At 32.5% G+C, this 23,664-nt stretch overlaps 1 protein-coding gene across 6 annotated transcripts in view; it reads right to left on the bottom strand.

The window, feature by feature from the left end:
• Positions 1 to 23,664, bottom strand: part of LOC129943208 (cystinosin homolog) — a 110,346-nt gene that overhangs the window by 31,845 nt on the left and 54,837 nt on the right. Inside the window, exon 1 of one of the 6 annotated variants that reach the window (XM_056052496.1) lies at positions 16,059 to 16,153. The exons of 3 other annotated variants lie outside the window; for them this stretch is intronic. The gene's annotated coding sequence lies outside the window, so the exon portion shown is untranslated. Of the gene's footprint in view, positions 1 to 15,368; positions 15,551 to 16,058; positions 16,154 to 23,664 lie in introns of those variants that run through there. 2 more of the 6 variants (XM_056052493.1, XM_056052495.1) reach the window with 2 other exon arrangements.

The raw sequence follows: 23,664 nt of genomic DNA, 5'->3' as shown, positions 1-23,664 counted from the left end.
TTAAAGATGAAGTCAACAAAGTCTTATCAGTTTCAGTCCAAAATTTACCAGTCATGTTTAATATTCTTTAAAAGGAGACGGCAAAGGATTCAATTTTAAAGCAAGTTCGACAGTTTCTCCTTACTTCATGGCCAAAAGAAATACAGGATGTAAACTTACGTTTGGTTTATTTCCGTCGGGAAGCTTTAAGCGAAGCAAAAGGTTGTATATTATTACAAAATAAAATTGTTGTACTGGGCACCCCGGAATTGTTCACATGAAACATAGATAAGGACATCATGCAAATGGTTAAGAAATGTTCTTCATGTGCAACGGCAGCACCAGCACCTATCAAGGTCCCATTATCTTCGTGGCCAGTGGCAGCGAGTGGGCCCTTTCAGAATTCCATGTTTCTGATTATTGTGGATTCCTACTCGAAGTGGCCGGAAATTCATATGCAGTCGACTAAAACCTCTGTAACTATTAGAGTGTTCCGGGAAGTTTTTGCTAGGATTGGAGTTTTGGACTTCGCGACATCGTTGTTTCAGATAATGGCACGCAGTTTTCGTATGGAAGTTTTGCGACAGTGGTGATATACAGCATATCAGATTGGTACCATTTCACCCGCAGTCAAATGAGCAGGTGGAAAAGTTCTTCGGCACATTCAAGCGGGCGATGAAAAAGCTCGAATGATCATCATCTCAGCTCTCCAGACTTTTCTCCATAGCTATAGGTCTACACCAAACAGCCAACTTCCGAACAATGTCACAATAGCTAAAATTATGCTAGGATGCAAGATGAAAATGCAACTCGACCTACTCAAGCCATTGTCATTCTAATCTAATGGGGTGGCGCAACAGTCCGTTGTGAACCAGGGCCTAGTGACTTACAACTCTCAACCATTCCTGTGTGCGAGTACTGTTGTCAGGAATGGAAGGGACCTACAATTTAAGGCCGAATCCGAACGGCTAATTTGAGAAAGCACTTTTTCATGACAAGAATTACTCTTGAAGGAATTGTCAATTCCTCGCAAGAGGCAGTACCCGCGAAAATTAATTTTTTTTTTTTTTTTTTTTAAATTAAGGTGGCACAGGCAGGGATTGAACCCAAGACCCCTTGCATGACAGTCCAACGCACTAACCATCATGCCACGGGTACTACGAAAGCCATTGTCATTGCCATTGTTTAAAACATGGAGTAAAGCGAAAGGAGTTTCAACCAAACGAATTAATCTTTGGCAAAAACTACAACAAACACCAAAATTCATGGTTACCGGGAGTTATACTTAGAAGGATTGGAACAGTTATGTATGCAGTCCAAGTAGGAGCAAAAACCTGGAGACGTCATTTGAACCAATTAAAGCCTAGACATTCGGTAATTGAGAAATCTAATTTTAACTTTCTTTTTAATTTCCAGGAATGTGAAAAGCAGGCTTGTTAACAAAACCCATTACCTGGAGAAGATAGCTCAAACATTCCTCCCTCAACAACATTAGAGATAACAAGGCGAAAACATCAAGCCAAAACGAGCAGTCCTTCATTTGAACCCTCACATACTGAAGAAGATCTTACAACCATTAATGAATCTCAACGTCCAGTGCGAAACCGGGTTCCTTCAAAAGGACTTAGATTCGCAAACTGAACATATGTTAGACATCTTAAAGGGGGAGATGTTGGGTACCCACCGCTATCAAGAATATGAACACAGCTTATATAGCTGGCACTTGTTTAACAGGTGGCATAGACAATCGGTAAACGAAACGGGCAGCCAACGAATAAATACATATATTAAGATTATACGGTTGTTCTTTTTTCTTTTTTTTTACTTCTGGATACACAACACTTGTAATAGTTACAGCTTTAGGACTTCAAAAATATAAATTACTAACGCTTAGAACACGACTTAATGTCAATTAATTGGTCTCTAATTTTTAGAATGTAATCTGTGAATGATTAACTTGCATTTATTTAGGAAAATTTAAACTTCTTTTTTAATGTTCACGTCCCAATTGAAAAAAAAAATCTTGAGGTGCAAGGACTCTCCTTGGTTTACTAATAATATAAGAACACCAATCAATCAACACAATACGGCATATAAAAAATGAAAACGTTTCAGACTTGCAGTGTTTCGGAGAGCTTATAACGACTTGAGAAACAAAGTTGTGCTTAAAATCAGAGAATCAAGAAAATGTTATTATTCTCCTCGACTAAATCCTTCTCTGGCTGGTCATAAGCTTTGGAAAAATCTTAAGGATATATGTAGATGTTGGTAAACATAAAAATAATTCAGATAATGCTATTAACTGTGATCTGATGTTCTCATCTTTTGAACATCATGATAGTTCCATCACTTTTAATTTGGAAGCTGACAGCCTGTCTTCCATAGGCTTTAGCTATTCCAATGTGAATGAAGAAGATGTTCTTAAATTTTGCTTATCTATAAAATCTAATTCAGTGGGTTTTGATGGAATTCATCCAGTGTTTTTAAAAGCTACCCTTATATATACCTTAAAACCTCTAACTTATCTTTTCAATACTATTTTAGTTTTTCGTTTTCCCGCAATTTGGAAAAAAGCAAAAATCATTTCAATACCAAAGAACCGTAATGAGTACCGAACAGAACAATAGCTAAGCTATTTTACCTTTTTTATCGAAAGTTCTTAAAAAAAACTTAAACACGCAGATAAGACAATACTTGGATCAATATGAAATGTTATTTCCAAATCAATCCGGGTTTCGCACAGGTTATAGCTGCATAACAGCTCTCATAAATGTAGTTGAAGAAATTAGAGAGAGTCTTAGTAAGAACCATGTGACTTTCCTCACACTTTGAGTACCATATTTTATGCACCAAACTACGGAATAAATTCCAGTTCGTGTCATCATCAGTGAAACCAGTTTTTTTCATATTTATCTTCAAGGTATGAAGCAGTCGTTGCTAATAATCAAACGTCTACTTTCCTCCCGCTTAGCCAAGGTGTCCCCCAAGGATCAATTTTGGGACCTCTTCTTTTTGACATGTATATAAATGAACTGCCGTCTCTAGGATTCAACTCCTATGCTGACGACGTTCAACTTCGATATAGCTGTTATCTAGGTTTAATTGAAAATGAAGGTTATGAGATAAATAAAGACCTAAATAAGGTCATACACTGGTCTCCATCTAATGGGCTCTGTTTAAACCCATTTCCAGAAACCCAATAGAAACGACATATTTTCCTCCAATACTGCTTAACAATATTCCAGTTCAGTTTGTTGAATCTGCGAAAAACCTAGGAGTAGTATTTAACAGAAACCTTACCTGGACAAACCACATAAATACGACAATTGGAAGAGTGTATGGAGGCTTACGGATGTTATGGACCACCCAAAAAATTACCCCAATTAAAACAAGAATGATATTAGCTAAATCACTTCTCATTCTCCTTTTACTATGCGGTTGTGAAATGTTTAGTTATTGTGGAAGGAAGCTTAATGTTGTTTATAACAGTGTTGTAAGGTATGTCTTTGGTCTGCAAAGAATTTGTTTTTGAGAAAAAAAAGTTTAGTTGAACATTTGTTTTTCTCTTAAAATGTATTTTTCTAATTTCCGGACGGAAATTCATTTTCCTGAACAGCTGATACTTTTATGTTCAAAAGTGCAACGAATCGTTCCACTGATTTGTGTTCCAATTTCACACAATTCCAATGACAGATTTCTGTCAGTAAACATTTTTCGGTGAAAGAAATTTTTAATGATAGCTATAAACGACCTGTCAGAAAAATTCCAATGCTTGTTTTCAATGATAAAAACCAATGATAACTGGCGCGTAATGGATTTTAAAGTAAGTCAAGTTTCAACCATCTGATTGGCCAGCTCCCAAATTTCCTTTCAATTAAGGCCATTTTATTGGAAAGTTAACTGGAAAGTTAACTGGAAAGTTAACTGGAAAGTTAGTCAAGAATAATCTCCCTAACTATTAAGTCAAGTCTACTTACATATGTCCAAATTAACAGTTGATTATGTTTTTTCAATCAACTGAAAGCTGGACTTAATTACTCTTTTAATTATTTATTTTCTAGACAATGAGCAGGTTCAGCCAACATAAGGGACTTCATTTGCAGTCAACTTCATTCTTTGAACGTAAATTTTGACCAAGGCAACTAGTTAGATTTTTTTAAGCGTCATGAATTTCAATGTTTTTATTTTCACTTGATAGAAAATTTACAATTGTCACCTAATTGGATGCTATTGGAAGACTTTTGACTGTTCGGCCAGTATTAAAAGGTCTTCCAATCGTGTTTACTTAGTTTTAGTCTAAATAGTGTTATACAAACTTTACTTTAGTTTGACAGTTGACAGCTCTCCCAATTTGAACAAGAAAATTGAATGACCTTATACTAAGAAAAAATTAATTTATTCTTTGCAAAAACACTTTCTCTTAACTTGCAAAGCTTCATTTGTTTTTATCCGCGTAATTTGATGCTTATCTATTTACATAGTGAGCTTCTAAAGCATTTCAGTTCAATTAAGATTTCAATTATATTTAAAGGTCAAGACACTTAAAAAATGCAATTGTAACAATATAAAGTCGTGTGGATGATAAAAACAACGCATCGCAGGTATTCGTCATAACTACTCTGATTTATTTTATTACTACAAATTATATATTAATTTGTTGCTGTGAATATTAAGAAAGACAATTTGTATAAGTAGTAAGATCATCATTTTACAGTTTGATTATATATGATTACATTATTTCATCATTCATTTCAGGTTCATTTTAGCTTTAATGTACGGAATGGGGCAGTTCAGATCTTACATCTGTCAAAAAGTAAAAAAATATATTCCAATTAAGACAACTTTTTTCTGAAAAATTGACACGAAAGTAAAGCAATGAATCCGTTGACATTGACGTACGAAACGGATTGGGATGATCCAATAGATACGTTGCATTTGCTGTTCTGACAGAACGAGTTCGGATGACAGCGATGCATCATGATATCAAACATGTCTATTATGGACAATTAATGTTATCGGACATGCTGTAGAGAAAAGTCAAAATTTTAGCTTTTTTGCGTCCGGTAAATATGTTGCTTATGACCTCTTCTGATGAGAAGGTGTTAAATTGATCGAGCTGTCAGTTATATACCTTCCCACAACGCATTCGACGGACGTAAGTCTGCCTCTTAAGCCAATCAAAATGTCACTTACTGCCGAATCAAGGTGCGAACAAGTGAAGTTAACTGTTAGTGAATTAAAGTGCAAATAAAGGGTGATTTTTTTGAGGTTAGGATTTTCATGCATTAGTATTTGACAGATCACGCGGGATTTCAGACATGGTGTCAAAGAGAAAGATGCTCAGTATGCTTTGACATTTCATCATGAATAGACTTACTTGATACTTAATTTACGCTATTGAATGTGGGGTTTGCAAACGACGTTACATTGGACAAACAAAAAGAAGCTTGAATATAAGATTTAAAGAACATTGCAATTGCATCAAAAAGAAAAAACAAAAACAATCGGCTTTTGCCGATCATGTAATTGCGGAAGGTCATGGTTCTGATGAGAGAGAGCACATCATAACATTACTAAAAAATGTAAACAACTTTAATAGACTTGATGCTTATGAAAGCTATTTTATTGAAAAAGAAAACAACAATTTGAATGTGGATGGAGGAGACATTCAATCACCTTTGTTCTCTCTTGTATAGTTTTTACTTACAAAAAATGTAACTGTTTCTTCTTCGCTCTGGATTTACCAAAACTAATAATTGTTTGGACAATTGAGTTAGTGCTGATGATGAGCGCCACTGAAGCGTCCGAAATGCATTCACGTGTAAGTCATTTATAATTAATGTTTAATTTGGTTTTTTTCGTTAATTTGACTAAATCGTTTGTGTGAAACAATAAGGTGTTTATTTGTAATTTTTGTTCGCAAAGTTATATGTTTCCACGAAGTTCGGATATAATGTCGTTTTTGACAAAAATGTTTCATTGAATTTTATTACCAAAATCAGTGTTCGGTTCGAAATGTGTTTCGCGCTTTACGTCCGATTTATGGTCTACATAATCGACCAAGTGAGCAAACAATTAATGCGATTGTGACCAAGTTTCGCACTCAGTTTACTTTATTGGACATTAAACCAACCACACGAATGCGTACAGAAGAGAATATTGCGTCTGTTTCTGAGAGTGTTGCTGAAGACCGTGAAATGTCGATTCGTCGCCGTTCGCAGCAATTGGGTTTGTGTTATTCGACCACATGGAAGATTTTACGCAAAGATCTTGGTGTAAACCGTATAAAATACAGCTCGTGCAAGAACTGAAGCCGAACGATCTGCCACAACGTCGAATTTTCAGTGAATGGGCCCTAGAAAAGTTGGCAGAAAATCCGCTTTTTTATCGACAAATTTTGTTCAGCGATGAGGCTCATTTCTGGTTGAATGGCTACGTAAATAAGCAAAATTGCCGCATTTGGAGTGAAGAGCAACCAGAAGCCGTTCAAGAACTGCCCATGCATCCCGAAAAATGCACTGTTTGGTGTAGTTTGTACGCTGGTGGAATCATTGGACCGTATTTTTTCAAAGATACTGTTGGACGCAACGTTACGGTGAATGGCGATCGCTATCGTTCAATGCTAACAAACTTTTTGTTGCCAAAAATGGAAGAACTGAACTTGGTTGACATGTGGTTTCAAAAAGATGGCGCTACATGCCACACAGCTCGCGATTCTATGGCCATTTTGAGGGAAAACTTCGGAGAACAATTCATCTCAAGGAATGGACCGGTAAGTTGGCCACCAAGATCATGCGATTTGACGCCTTTAGACTATTTTTTGTGGGGCTACGTCAAGTCTAAAGTCTACACAAATAAGCCAGCAACTATTCCAGCTTTGGAAGACAACATTTCCGGCCGAAATGCTCGAAAAAGTTACCCAAAATTGGACTTTCCGAATGGACCACCTAAGACGCAGCCGCGGTCAACATTTAAATGAAATTATCTTCAAAAAGTAAATGTCATGGACCAATCTAACGTTTCAAATAAAGAATTGATGAGATTTTGCAAATTTTATGCGTTTTTTTTTTTTTAAGTTCTCAAGCTCTTAAAAATTCACCGTTTATTAAGACTTATCATACATAAGAAATTAATTTGTTATTTATTATTTTTTTTTAAATAAAAGTTAAAAATCATTTTAAAAGTTATAACTTTGCCAAAAATTATTGCATACTTTTTAATAAAGTCTTTCAATTTTAAATTCAATTTTTAAGGTTATTTGTACGCAGTTTTTTAACTTAAATCAATTGCTGTGACATAAGGAATTCAATAGTTAAACTCCGTTATTTTTTAATGACTTAAATACATAATCTTTTTATGCAAGAATTTAAATTCATTCAAAAATTGACTTAAGTTGAATTGGTTTTAAAAAATAACTTATAACTTTTGAATTTATTCTCGAACGTACAAGTCTTAAAAAAAAAGTAAGTCACAATTTACCTGCAGTAACTAAAGGGTTCTAGTTGACTAGTGGTCTAAATTTGTGTATATAAAATGTATTCATTTTTTAAATAAAAGTTAATACTCATTTTCAATCAATTGCAATTATAATCAATTTTAAATTAAAATTTTCAAGTCATTTAAATGCAGTCTTTAAAATTAAATCAATTGCTTTGATATAAGGATTATATTTAACAGCTAAAATCCATTATTTTTAAATGACTTAAAAAGGTAACCTTTTTTATGCAGGAATGTAGGTACAAACAATTGATTTTTTAATTAATAAATTGAGTAAAGTTAAATTGACTTCTTAAGTTGTCTTTAAAAATAAAATTTGACTTTATTTCCGAATGCAAAAGACTTTAAAAGATTCAAGTTAAAATATACTTGCAGTTATTAAATGGCTTTTGTCTTAACAACTCTTTTAATTGCCTAGTGACCTAAATATAAAATCCCGTCTCTCTTTTGAAAGGGCCTAATTTTTAATAATTATTATTAGTTAATTATACTATTTATAGGGGCATTTCTTTCTTAAATGTGATTTCGAACATATTTACAGGAATTATACTGTAAAGGCTTGAGTTTTGGGTTAATGAGAACAAATTTTTGAACGAATTTCAAGCAGGTTTCAGAGCAGTTTATTCAACAACGGATCACATTTTCCCTTTCTAAAATAACGCAGATTATTAAGCAGAAAATGGGAAAAAGATGTATTCAATATTTATTGATTTCAAAGCTGCTTTCGATAGCATAGATCGAGGAGCATTGTTTTATAAATTAAATCTACTGGGGTTATCCTCTAAGATTTCTAAAGTACTAAGAAAACTTTGGTTTGAAACCAAAAGTGGAGTACGTCAAGGTTGTCTTTTATACCCCCTGTTGTTTGTTCTTTTTATTAACGACATAGTTGACGCTTTGCCAAACGGTATTAAAATTGCAGGATTTGTTATAAAATTCCTCCTACGAGTATATGCCGATGATGTCGTTTTGTTTGCAGACTCTCCAGAAAGTCTTTAGCTCATGATAAATAGACTAGATAAGTACTGTAAAATGTGAAATCTGGTAATAAATATATCAAAATCGAATATTATGATGTTTAGAATAACTCGAGGACGACACAGTAGAAATGAAAGGTGGTTTCTAAATGGTGAAAATATTGAAGTTGGGAATGAATTTACTTACTTGGGAATGATTTTTAGACCCCAATTCAACCCTAAGAAATACTTTCAAAGTAAACTGAAAAAATCGTAGCAAAAGGCTACTCACGTAGATCTCTATATCCAAAGCTCAATTATAATCTGAATGAGCTCAAATATTTTACAGACAAAATGAGCTTATTTGAAATTTCTATCATTTGTCGCATTAGGGGAGATCTTCTAGACTTAAATTACAAACCTTATTTTAATGACCAATCAACTTTTTGCTCTCTCTGTAATTTGCAAGAACAAGAAAACTCTTATCACTTTATAATTATCATAATAATAACCAGACTCTATAAGTATCTTAAATGTAAGCAACTGGGAACTTCTTGCCCAATATTGCATTGAAACCCTAAATTACAGAGAAGATTTTATAAATTACTAAAAGATTTGAACCCAAAAATGTATCTATTAAGCAGCCACGTAGCCAGGGGAGGGGCTAGAAGGGCTCAACCTGGTTTATTTTGTGCGAATAAAGTGTTTTAAATAAGTGTTAAAAGTGAGTTTGAGTGAACCTGGTTTATTTTGTGTAAAAAAAGTGTTTAATGAAAAAAGAAAATAAACGAAAATGAAAAGACAAAGGGTATACGTAACCAGTTCAAAAAAAGCAACCTATATAGCCCAGATATAGCCCAGATATCCAAAACAAAATCTTGGATATATGCTCAGATATTGTCACCAGAAAAATATCTAACCGGGTTATAAGATCGAGTTGTTTTAGCATTCTAGCTGATCAAACAATGGATGTTTCTGGCACTGAGCAACATTCAATATGTGTCCGATATGTTGACTGCTGTACAGAGCCCAAGAAAAGTATGCTTCGGGAAGATTTTGTAGGTTTTATTCCTGTTGATGACCAAACTTCTGAAAACCTGACTAAAACCATATTGCAGCGATGTGAGGAACTACATCTAGATATGAACAAGTGTGTTGGCCAAGGTTATGACGGAGCGGCAAATATGTCAGGCCACTTAAGTGGAGTACAGAGTAGGATAAGGCAACAGTATCCAAATGCCATGTCAACACCCTCGATTCGCAATTGTCTTGGTGTAGTAAGCGAATTTCTTCCGAAACCATTCAAATGCAAATAAGACTTTCCAAATCGCCATCCAAAAATACGCACCAGAAAGCAGAAAAAACGACTTGTGCGCCTTTGTGAAACAAGGTTTAATGAAAAGCATGACAGCATTCTTTCATTTGTAGAGCTCTTCAAATGTATTGCTATTAGTCTTGAAGAAATATCCACCAAGAAGTGGACAATGTCTTCAAAAGCATCAACTCTGTTAGCAGCAATTCAAAGAAGTTTAACGCTACCCTTACCAATTTTCCTTCGAAATGAATCTTTAAATTTCGTGCCTGCAATAAATCACACAAAACAAGTCTTAAGTTCTCTTAAGAACATAAGAGAAACTGCCAGAGACGCTTTTCAATCCGCATCACAACTTGCCATTGATTTATTTGAAGTCAGCATAACAATTCCAAAGCTTTCTTTGAAACAAACAACGCGCTCTAATCTAGAAACATCATGCCCAGAAGACTATATTATAGTTTCTATACTTATTCTAGATTCTCTTATACAAAATCTTACTGACAGATTTGTGGTCAACGAGGACGTTTTACTATCGTTTCAAGCTCTGCTTCCAGGTTTTGCTGCCGCCAATCGAGTAAATGAAATGGAAAATCTAACACTCTGCTTCGATAACGCAATATCCTTGTCAGCTGTTAAAGCGGAGTACATACTCTGGTGCGAAAAAAAATCATCGATGGATCCCTCTTCAATGTGACAAGGCCTACTTCAGGAACATAAGCTACTTGCTTACAATTTTGGCCACACTACCAGTTACAACAGCTAGCGTTGAAAAAACCTTTTCAACGATGAAAAGGATCAAAACAGTATCCCGAAGCTTTATGGGCCATCCAAGACTAAGCGCACTTTAATATTAAAAATATATTTTGTTATTTTTAACAATAAAAAAAGAAACGGCATCTGGCAGACGGTTTCAAAACCAAGGCTATAATTTTATTTATCATTATGTTGAATTGTAAAAATTTGTTTAATGTTCAATAAATAAAGCTATTATTATTATTATTATACTACTTAATTTTGACAGCTTATATTTAGGTACTGGACAGGTTCAGACGCCATGAGGGATTTGGAAGTAAGTAAGGCATGTTTCTAGCATCTGATTAACAAGCTGCCAAAAAGTGCCTTAAAATTAAGGCAACTTAAAACGTTTTTATTTCTAAGCTCAGAGCAAAAAATGATTTGTCAAAAAAAGATTTATTAGCGCGGTCTATGAATAAACTGAACGAGCCAAAAGCTGAGCGTTGCTAACTTTACGTTTGTTTCGTTTGGTATTTAAGAGACAGATGCTACATTCTAAAACTATTAACAGTTCAGTTCTCGAGTGAGTTTCATAAATAAATCGGAGAAATCTGATCAAACCGTGCATATAGAACGTACCCTATATGCTAAGTTTCTGCTCAGTGTTCTTCTTTGAGCTTAAAAAAAAAACACGTTTTATTAAAAAGTTGGCTGGAAAGTAAGTTAAGAATAATCTTCCTAACTATCATGTAAATTCCACTTATGTCAAACTGACCACCAATCATAATTAATGTGTAATGTAAAACGGTTCTGTTCTTTCAAATTGGAATAGAAATAAGTTATATTTCTTTAAAATACGAAATACAAGTTGAGTTGGAATTCTAGCTTCCCTAAAGAGTGTTTTGTATGTTTTTCGTAGTTCTTGAACGATCAAATGAAGGTATAGAGATTAATGAAGTAAGGTTTCGAGTATGAAATTTATGACACTTGAAAAACAAACTAGTTGCCTTGGTCAAAATTTATGTTTAAAAAAGACAGTTGCACTGCAAATGAATCTAGATAAATAACCTTTTTTAGTTGTGTTTTTTTATTGAAATGTATTCAAACCATACTTCAAAATGTGTCAGTAGAAATGATTGACATTCAGCTGTCAAATATTCATAGAAAATTAAATGTTAGTTAAAAATCTCTATACAAATATTAGAACTTAAATAATTTAAATAATAAATCAATTTATTTTGGCGAATTGAATGATAAAAAATAATAGAATTAATTATAAATCAAAAATTTCATTGAAAAATTTAAAAGAAACCCGCTGCGATCAAGTTTATGAACTCGCTGAAATTTGAGGAAAGGTGGAAAACATTGGATATAATCCTTATTTTAGCTTTGAAATGATGAAACAAATGAAATATATTATTTTTTGTATTAAATATTAATACATCAAAGCACTTCATCAACCATTATTTAATTATCAGGGATCAGTTCTATATTTAAAAAAAGAGGATGGGATGCGCCCCAAACTTATACATCTGTGGCCTTGCCCTAAACTTCAACAAAATTAATAAGAATATTTTTTGTGATGTAAAAAAATGCATCAAGACAAATTTGTCTCTGTTGCCTTAATACTTGAATCGAAATCCGTTAATTATCGGGTTTTTGTATGTTTTCGTGTTTTGTAAAAAGAATTGTGAGTTGATTTTTTCTAAAAAATTAAATTAAAGTAAGAAACAATATTTTGCATATGATTAAAAATAAATTTGATTTCAATATCTGTTTTTTTTTTCCACGAGATTTTTAGTCGAAAACCAATTTTTACCAACTTTAGTAGCATTTTTTGAACGTTTTTATTTCTTATCAAAAAAAATTACAGATTTGATATTTTTAGAACTATTATTTCGATTTGACAACAGAATTAAGACAGAATAAAATCGTTTTAAAGTCAATGCCTTTATTTATTCACGTGATATCGAGAATTGAATTGATCAATTTTTACCAATTTTGTGTAGCAGTTTTTGTAGATTTTAGTTTTTATGGACAAACTGATTGTTGGATTTTTATACAGAAAATTAGTGAATATTAAAAACAACGTTTTTTTTTAAAATGAAATTAGTTCGAAGTCAATATCTTTAATTTTTGCAAAGATATTAGAATCAAAAATATATTTGTACCAACTTTTAGTAAAGTTTTTGTTAAGTTATTTTAATATTTTAATATTTTTTGTATAAAAAAACGTTAACTCGATTCTTCCAAAAATTCTACCATATTTCAAAAACGTTATTTTTTGTTGCATAAAATTATTTTTGAGAGAAAATCATTTTTTCTTCGTAAAATATTCGAGGCCACAAATATTTTGTTTCAGTTTTTTTTGTTGATGAATAAAAAAACGTTAGTTGATTTTTTTCAAAATTATAATAGTTTGGTATCACGTCACATTATTTAAAATAGGTAAGGCTTTTTATCTCGTGCGATATTTTGGGTTGAATAAAATGTTCTCTTTTTTTTAAATTGCTTTGTACAGAAACCACAAGCTTAGTTTTTTTAAGTTCCCATAGGAAGTTATTGTAATAGTTTCTATTTGTCGATTTGGACATGTTTTTATTTCTCGACGTTTCAAGGTTCCTAGAGTCGAAAAAAGAGGCTGGGATGCGACACACACTGATAATTTCCCATCCCCGTCTGTCGATTTGTTGAGTTAAAATAGTTGTTAGTTTTGAAAAGATATTTGAGTCGAAAATCAATTTTTACCAACTTTTGTTAAATTGTCTTTTAAGTTTTATTTTTTGTAAAAAAATTGTCTATTCGATTTTTCTCAAAATCTATTACCAGATGTTAAAAACGTTATTTTTCGTGTCACAAAATTGTTTTGGAGATAAAATCATCTTATATTCGTAAAATTTTTGAGTTGACACATTTTTTTAGTTTTTTTGATTTATAAAAAAACGGAAATTGGATTTTTTTCAAAAAATATACTTGCTGAGTATAGCGTTACAATATATTATATAAAATTTTATTCAAGTCTCTAGCGTCATTGGTTTTATTAAACTGCTATGGTAAAAAAAAACACCCACGCAATTTTCTTGAGAGCCCTTTCTGCATCTTTCTGCCTTATTATCTGTATGACAAAATTTATTTCAAGTCAATATTTCTTCTGGTTCTTGAGCTGTGGACAACGAAAAAAAGGTCGGGAACGAACGGACGTACGAACGTACGTACACACGCACGCACAGACATCTTTTTCAAAATCTTTTATTTCGACTGTAGGGACCTTAAAACGTCGAGAAATATCAAAATTTTTTATTTGAATTTGAAAAAAAATTGTCACCTCGAAAATTGTACGAATAAAAAAAGATTTTATCAAAGATTTTTTTACAAAAATAAAAAAGTTGGTAAAAATTGATTTTCAATTCAAATATCTTTTCAAACCGTTAAGATATTGGCTTTAAACTAATTTTATCTTTTAAGAAATATTGTTGTCAACATTCAGTAAAATTTTAAGAAAAATTGAATTGACAGTTTTTTTTACGAAAAAATAAAAACCTAAACAAATTAACAAAAGTTGGTAAAAATTGTTTTTAGACTAAAATATCTTTTCAAAAATTAAACTAATTTTATCTTTTAAGAAATATTGTTTTCAACATTGGATGAAATGTTGAGAAAAATAAAATTGACAGTTTTTTTTTACAAAAAAAACCCTAAGAAAATACAATATTCAAAGTTTGTAAAAATTTGTTTTCGACTCAAATACCTTTTTAAAAACTAAAAATATTGACTTCCAACTTATTTCATCTCATAGGAAATATTGTTTTTTTATGAATTTTTATAAGAATCCAACAAAAAAATGGTTTTGGTAAAAATTGATGCTCGGTTTTCGACATCTTTCAAATTAATTTCATTTATCCAATTTGTATTTGTTTATATAAGAAAGAAAAACTTTTAAGAAATGTTACTAAAACTGTTTAATATTGGTTTTCGACTAAAATATCGTTAGCTAAAGTAGATTTTGAAATCAAAATAGTGTTGGTAATTTTTAAATTTGTAAGAACATTTCAACTAACAACTTTTTAACACAACACGAAAACCTTCAAACTTTTAAGCAAGACAAATCGACAGACGGGATGGGAAGTTATCAGTGTGGGTCGCATCCCAGCCTCTTTTTTAAAAATAGGTTACGTTTATTAGCTCGTGCGATATTTGGTTCAACAAAATATTCACTCTTTTAAAATTGCTTAGTACAAAAGCCGAAAGCTTAATTTTTTTTTAAAGTTTTTTCTGCATCTTTTATTTATTATTATTTTATACTATTTTATTATCTGTGTAACAAAATTTACTTGAAACCGATATCTTTATTGGTTCTTAAGATATGGAAGGCAAAAAATGCTATTCCGAAAGTACTTAAACAAGACAAACATCACTCTTAAAACCTTTGATTTATATTCTAGAGACCTTGAAACTTCAATCGATTACAATAACTTCCTGTGGGAAGTTAATAACATAATCATTATTTTAACATATGTAACTTGTTACCCAGCAACGTTGAGGGATATACTATAAAAGATATCAAATAACTTCCTTCGTTAAAAAATAAACATAAAAAACTGAGTGTTTTATATCTTTGCATAGCAATCAAGTTATCATAAAAAAAAAAACATACGCATGTTATTTTATCTTTCCGTCTTTGCTTAAAACTGAATTCAAATTTGTGTTCACTTGAATATTTTAGTTTAATCAAAATTTAAAAGAATTTTCTTTATTTTAAGTTATTAATGAATTAATCTAATCTAAGTTTAATCTTCTAAGCACTTTACTAGCAAAGATCTCAAAAACTAATTCCAATCCAGTTACACATTTATTTATTTCCACTTTCAAAGCTGATAGGTAGGTACCTTCTTTTTTTGAATTTCTCACATTTATGTTATCCAACTTCTGTTCAACTTAATTTTCACTTTTAACAAATAAACACGAATTCAAAAATCAATCAATGAATTAAAATTAAAATTCATTCACCAATCGAAAGAAAATAAAAACTGTCTTCACTTCACGGGAGACAAAAATAAAAAACACTCATACGCACCGCATGCCGGCTAAAACTCAACTCAAGTACCTTTTACTACCGCTTATTTGTCTGAGCACAATTTTATCGTTAAGTCATAAGCGTATAGTATACAAGACTCGACACTCTTGCCGCAATAAAGATAACAATCAAATAAGAACCGTTTATCGCACCAAACAAATGTCATTAAAAATATTTGTGTGTCTTTTTCTTTTATGACACTACGCGATGTGATCCGACATTAATTTTGTTGTTTTATTAAACTAGGGCCAACAATAACGGTATTGAAAATGCATGGGCTGTCAGTTGATTGTCATAAATTCTCGTAAATTGGTCCGATTAAAAGTCAAATCGATGACGCATTCATTCATTTATCGAGATAAAAACAAACTTGAAATAAAAATAATCATAATGTTTGATAATAGAACATTATGCCCGTCGACACTTCAAATTGATCTTAACTATTTAGCGGTTGTTGTGTGGAGCTACAATCTCTTATGTTAACATAAACAAAAATATCAACCTTTTTGATTAATTTGTGGTGAGAAGAGGTGACTCTTTGAAGCGGTTGAATGTTTGCTGCTGCCGGCCGGTATTCCACTTTTCAACTGCGAATGATGTGTGAAGTTGGTCTTTTACGAACTGTGGTGGCCAATTTAATGCAATTAGTAGACTGAGAAAATAAGCTTAGCAAATGTTACTTGTAGCTGCCGATAGGGGAGAATGGGGTTTTATGGTAAGTAAAGAAGAATAAATGGTATTTTTATATAAATTACAGATTATTTAAACAATGCATTAACTTTTAATCGGAAGCTCAAGACATTATCGCATAATTTAAAAAAAAACTAATTGTTAAGGTTTTACCCATTTACTAGTTAGTAATTTGCTAAATATTTAATAATTTACTAAGGGATTACAACATTTTAAAACTTTGATAATTGCCTTTTAATAAAAAACTAGCTGACCCGATACACGTTGTTTTGTCATGTAAATAATTTCTAAAGAATATTTTGCTAGAAATAAATATCTTATTGTATGTGGGATATTTTTTTTTAGGATATTTAAATTATTTATTATTTATCTTTAATATTACAATAATAATAATTTTTAATATTTTGGAATTCTATATAATATGTAATGATAAAAAATAAGAATTCAAGTTGGCAATGGCGTTGCCGTCTTTCTGATTGACATGATAAAATATTTTTTTTTTTTTAAATATTTTAATGTCTTTATAAAACTTTATTATTTCCTTGTTTTATACAAAATTGAAGATAATACACGAGAAGGAATGAAAATTGACTTTGCTTCTAGACTTCTGCTTTTAGAATGCCCGTCGTTATTTCATTTTCTTAAATCAAATACAACGAGCTATCCTATTGGAAGATAGAACGAGCGATCTCATTGGTAGGATAATTCAGATTCTTTTTGACAGTTCGAAACAAAAAATAATAGGACATTTACATGAGTCAATTTTCATATCATATTACTATGGTGTTACATCATATTAATTATTATGGTATTACAATATACATATATATAATAAATTAAATTACGTAATAATTTAATTTCAAACATCTTTACTTGATAATAATATCATTTTTTACTTAAAAAAGAAAATAGAGTAAAATAAATACGATCTTATAAAAAAATTAAATATTACGAAAACATGACAGTAGTTTTTTTTTTTTTTACTATAAAAATTTAGTTAAAATAATATGTCTATAGGTGTATGCAGTCTCAATGAATTTGTATAAAGCAAACCAGTAACCACCATTTAGGATGTTCTTCGTTTGTTCCATAGTCAATGATAACTTTCCGAAGTGAGATAGCCTCAGATCCTTGTAGATAGGACATATTGCCAGGAAGTGGAATGTTTCTTCTTTCATTCGAAGATTGCATATAGTGCAGAGATTTGTCAATGATTTTTTGAACGGTGCGCCATTAAAATTTAACATCTCGCATCTCGCTCTGCAAATCAGAGATATCGCTTTTATGCTATATCGATCATTAAAATAGTTTTTATTCATAAGGTCATAGTTTAACTCGGGATATGTATATCAGCCTGTTATTTGAAGATATGGCTTTTTCTCTGCTTTCATTTCTGTGACTAATATTAGATAATTCCAACACTTTATAAAGTTGTTATTTCAACATTCCAGGATTAACATATTGTATATTAAGACTTAAGTCATGTTTCACTGCCAGACCTATCCAATCATTAACCCATTCTAACTTATTATCAAAAGTATATTTTGTCATAATAAGTGGTAGTCTATGTTCGGGGTATTTAAGAACTTTGAGTACGTAATCGAAGTGCAACTTTAATGTGAAATTAAATAGGTTTGACAAACCTGTTTCTAAGCTGAGTACATAATGTCGTAAGAGGAAGATGGAAGAGTTTTTTCAAAAAAGTATCGAAGGAGTTTTTCAACTTCGTCATATTGTTTGTACCCCCAAGTTTGAGCACTATAACACATTATGGATCGCATTACTGATTCAAATAATCGGTATTAAGCTGATATTGGTGTTTCTTGTTTGTTTATTATGTTTCGGCAGGACGCATTAATAAGGCTTTGGCGCTTGCCAGTTTATTTTGGAGGTGTAGGTTCAATTTCATATTTGGTGTCATTAAAATTCCCAGATATTTATAGTGTGTTACTATTTCCATCTCATTACCATCAAGGAACCATTTTTCCGATGATAATAGTTTTGCTTGTCGGTTTCGAACAATCATTATTTTGGACTTATCTAGGTTTACTTTCAAGTTCCAGGTTTTGCAAAAACTGTTCATTTTATTTATCATTAGCTGTAGACTATGTGGAGTTTTCGCTAATAGTAAAATATCATCTGCGTCGTATAATAGTGTACCTTTATGACTTGTCCTGCTATTCTTATGCCTGCAGGTAGATGTGCTTTTATATCGTCTATAAATAACGCGAAAAGTGTGGCACTTAGAAGACACCCTTGTTTCACTCCAGACTTAGTTTTAAACCAGTTGGAGACATTTTTGCCGTCCCACACTTTTTGCCGTGTATTTGTATATAAACTTTTAAGAACTGTGAGCATTTTTGTTGACATTCCTAGTTGTGACAATTTATAGAAAAGCGCATTTCGGTCTATACAGTCAAAAGCAGCTCTAAAGTCTACAAAGAATATGTAAAGTTTCCTATTTTGCCTAAGGAAGAACTGAGCTATGGTTGTTAATGTAAAAATGTTATCTACTGTAGAATAGCCTTTGCAAAAGCCTGCCTGGTATTCACTTAGTATTTTGTTGTTTTCTACCCAAGTGTTGATTCTATTCAAAAGAATAGAGCAGAATAGTTTTGCGATCGAGTTCATGAAAGAGATACCTCGATAGTTGCTCGGTGCATTAAATCACCTTTTTTGTATATTGGGTATACAATGGCATCTCTGAAATCTTGAGGTATCTCTCCCAATCTAAAAATGGAATTAAATGTAGCTAGCATTTTATTTAAGAAGACCGGTGGAGCATTTTTGTAAAATTCATTTCCAATGCGGTCTGGGCCTGGTGCTTTATTGTTTTTTGAATTAAGAAGTGACAGTTTGAGTTCACTCATAACTATTTCGGAATCAAGAAGATCATTTGTTATGTATGGTTCAGCAAATTGAATACTTTCTCTAATGCCATGGGGATTAAGTAATAATTTGAAATACTCGGCAAGTTTCGATGCGGATACATGGATACCACAGACAAAGGCGGTACCCTTAATATCTTTATTTTTTTCCAAAAACTTTTACTGTTGGTTGCGGTTGATAGTTCTGCTGCTAGGGACCTGAAATAATAGTTTCGATTGGCATCTATATATCGTTTGGTTACATTTTTATTTGGGCTTGTGGAATCTCGAATTCTTCTAAGAAGGGTAAATGAAAGTTTGTTTGCTTCAAAACATTCTTCGTCAAACCATTTTTGTCGAAATTTTTTATTATTTGATCGCGTTTGAAGTGGAGAATCTTTTTTGATGCAGTTATTTAGTAATCTTATCTCTTCTGTGGGATTGAGTTGTACTGTAGTGGTATTATATGTGGACTCTGTCTCATTTGTTAGTTTATTTACATATGCGTTTCTTTGTGTTTCTTTGCAGACTAATTTTGGTGGCAAGGTATTCTGATTTAAAATCCAAATCTGCAGCTACTTCAAAAGGCATGGGGTCCGAAAAGATTTGGGCTCCCACTTTAAAAGAAGAAATTATTGCGTTCCATTCTCCTGATATTGCACAAATGTCTATAACAGATTTTCCTGAAACCCCTACAAATGTGAATTCCCCATTTGAGTCATCCCTACTACATCGGTTAAGGATATAAAGATTAAAAGTTTGACACATTTCCAAAAGTAGACGTCCATTTCTGTTAACGACTTTGGCTTTTGATTTTCGCTTCTCGCAGACATCCTTGCCGATGAAGTTAGTTTTGTTTGGAATTATCTGACAGCCTCCAATTCTAGCATTAACATTACCAATGAGCATTATATTTTCGGATTCAATTGTGTTAAGTGAATCGTTAAGTTTATAGAAATCGTTATCCCAAGAATTGCAGTTTATGTAAGTTGGTAAGATACAAACTTTTAAATTTAAGTTATTAAAGGTAAGGTTAGACCATTCACATCAACAAAGTTAGCATTAATATTTTTCTTGAAACCAAACAAAGATCGCCCTATGGCTCTGCCGAATTTGTGTTCGTGATAAGCCGCTATTCAATGTAGTTTATAATCGTTAAAATATTTGTTGTAAGTATCATAATGATCGTTTGTAATAAATGTCTCAAAGAGGAAAAAGATGTCATGTCTTTTTACAAATTTAAAAAAATCGACATTAAAAAATTTACTTGGTAGACCAGCAATATTTTGTGATAATATACTTGCGTGGCAGACGGCAACTCTGTTTCAATTATGATATTTTTTTTGTAAAATATTTGGTCATTCGTAAAAAACATAAGAAATTCTTCTTCTTCCTCGGTTCCTACACTCGTTGTCATTTGTTAGATCTCTGGAGAAAGTTAACCTCTTCGCTAGTCAGTTCGCGGCTAATTTAACACTGCCAGTACGTGGTATAACTCCGCCTGTCATCCATCGCGTCAGGGATTCTATTGGACAAATCTATTTTCGCACTCGTACTGTTGCGAAAGTCCTAGAAGATCTCAACATAAATAAATCCGCTGGTCCGGATGGTGTCCCCGCTATTGTTCTTAAGAGGTGTTTTTCAACGCTGGCAAAACCACTGCGTAAGCTTTTCATCTGTCCTACTCCTCAGGTCTCGTTTCGAGAGGATGGAAAACTGCATTTGTCGAGTCCATCCCCAAAAAGGCGAATCTTCCTCTGTTCTATCTCCAACACTCTTTCTCATTTTTATTAATGATCTTCTGTCTGCAACTTCTTATCCAATACATTGTTTCGCTGACGATACTACTCTTAGCTTTTCATATTCGTTTTCAGACTCACATCCCTCTTCTTCGGATGCAACGACAAAATATGATAAGTTTATTAAATTCCGACCTAAACAGCTGTTCAATAAGGATTAGAAAACCGCGTGGAATTTAATGCTTCGAAAATGCAATGCTGTCTATATCGTTAAAGCGAGATATACCACCATTGCTATTATGAATAGATGGCACTTGCATTAGAGTGAACATCTCGATATTCTCGGTATGTGTATCACCAACCACCTTTTGTGGAACGATCACACACGCCAAAAATGCTGCAAGATGTTTGGGTTTTCTAAGGCGATGCAAGAAGTTTTTCTCCCCTCTGATCTGGCTGTTATTTACAAGACTTATATACGTCCAAAGCTGGAGTATAACTCCCATATCTGCGATGGTGCTCCTGCAACTTACTTAAGCCTCTTGGAAAGTATTATATGTAGAGCATTTAGATTGATCGGTAATAATACCATAATACATTTACGTCGCTCGAACATCGTCGTAAAGTTTCCTGTCTCACCCTGTTTTACCGTTATATTAACGGATTATGCTCTAGTGAAATAGTCAGTTGCATTTCTCCCTTTAAACAGTTCAACCGTAATACTCGAGCTTCTAGGAATGCTCTTCTCGAGGGCTCGAGGGTATACTCGAGCCCAACTTCGGTCGTACTGTCAAATACAGAGATTCGTTCCTTAGTCGTACTACGCGAATGTGGAAAGCCTTACCACACTCTGTTTTTCACAGCCATTACAATATTCAGGAATTCAAAACCTATGTGCACCTCCTTGCTGATAACTTCCCATCCCGTCTGTCAATTTGTCTTTCTTAAAAGTTTCTAGGTTTTCGTGTTGGGCTAAAAAAGTTTTAATATTACCAACAATATTTTTCTTATAAAGAAATAGTTTACTTATTTTGTTAAATAGATTTTTATTCGAAAACAAATTTTTACCAATGAGTATATGAATTAAATTATTTTGAGAGATGTCAAGAACCGAACATCAATTTTTAACACATTTGCGTACTATTTTTTGATTTCAGATTCAGATTTTAAAGGACTGTTGGATTTTTATAAACAAAAACTACCGATTATCGAAAACAGTATTTTCTGTGAAATAAAAAAAAAAGTTTGAAAACAATATTTTTAATTTTTGAAAAGCTTTTTAAGTCAGAAGTAAAATTTTACCAAGTTTTAGTATCGTTTGTTTGTTAGGTTTTTATTTTTTGTAAAAAAAAACTGTCAATTTGATTTTTCTCAACATTGTTCTAAATCTTGAAAACAATATTTCTTATAAGTTAAAATTAGTTCGGAGTCATAATCTCAAATTTTTGAAAAGATATAGTGATTTGGTATAAATTTACAATATACGAGTATAATATAAAATTTAATTCAAGTCTCTAGCGTCATTGAGTATAAGAGGTATTCGCGGTAATAATATATTTTCACTTCGGAATTTTCCATTTAGAATAATGGCTTCGATAACATTTGTCATTCATTTTTTAATTACTAATCGCGTGCCGTTGCACAGCCGTGGTGTGTTTAAATTTCGACCCAAAATTACCGGAGATCCAACTTTCAGTTGTAAATTATGCGGTGGCATGCCTGGTAGATCCAATGAATTCAAAAGCTAAGTTTGATAATTAACAGCTTCGGTACCATCACAAGCTGTATCAATAGATTTGTATGACACCAAGATTCCTGGTAACAAATGATGCATCTTGAGATTTAATTTTTTGCTGCCAGCCACTCATGATTTTTTTATTGTCTCGGTACATGGGCAAATATTTGGTCAATGGGAGCATCTTTTGAATGTATCATATGTAGTAACTTTTCGAACCCTATATCCTACAGTTGTTTTGAAAATGTTTTAGCAGAGGGATCTTAGAAGCATTTAAACACGCATGTGTTTTTTGTTTTCAGTTGGACTTTTCCAACAGTACGCCACAATGGCGGTGATTTTAAGCATGCGTTCAGCTCATCATCAAAAAAAAGAATCCACCTTATCCTACCGAATCTGCTAGCATTTAGGAATATAAAAAAAAACAGATAAAAACATATTCTCAGACCTACCGAATGTATATGTTAAATTTCACTGAAATTGGTTAAGCTGTTTCGGAGGAGTATGGCAACTAACACTGTGACAGGAAAATGGTATATATTAGACAAGTATCCAAACATGTCTAAAAAGTGACAATTCGTGAAAATAAACAAAGCAACTACGCTTAAACTGACCTATTAATTTGAATTCAAAACTATTGTCTGGACCATTCTATTTACTGTCTTATAAAAATAATTTAACAGTTGTCATATGGATACAGTAAATTGCTGAAAGTTAAAGAAGCCATTATTTGATTTTAACTTAAGCAAATTGTTAAGAGAAAGTAAAAGTACAAGTAAAAGTGTACAGCAGAACCTGAGGCAGTCTATTTCTCGCCGTGCACAAGAACTCGGCCATTCGATGACTTCAACTTGACGAATTTTGCGTCGGGACTTGGGCCTACACCAACGACATAGACAACGCCGGCCGTTTGTTCGCTGGCTGGCAGAAAATCATCTTACGAGGCGCATTTTTGGATGAATGGGACGACACTAAACCACGCGAGGTTCACCAGATGATAATTCATCTTCAAAAAGTTACTGTTTGGTGTGGATTTTGGGCTGGCGGCGTAATTGGCCTGTATTTTTTTGAAAAAAG

Source organism: Eupeodes corollae, chromosome 1 (assembly GCF_945859685.1).
Source record: "Eupeodes corollae chromosome 1, idEupCoro1.1, whole genome shotgun sequence".
In the NCBI taxonomy this organism is placed as follows: Eukaryota; Metazoa; Arthropoda; class Insecta; order Diptera; family Syrphidae; genus Eupeodes; species Eupeodes corollae.
The sequence above is the reverse complement of the archived record's forward strand: the minus strand, read 5'-3'. Positions and strand labels throughout refer to the sequence as shown.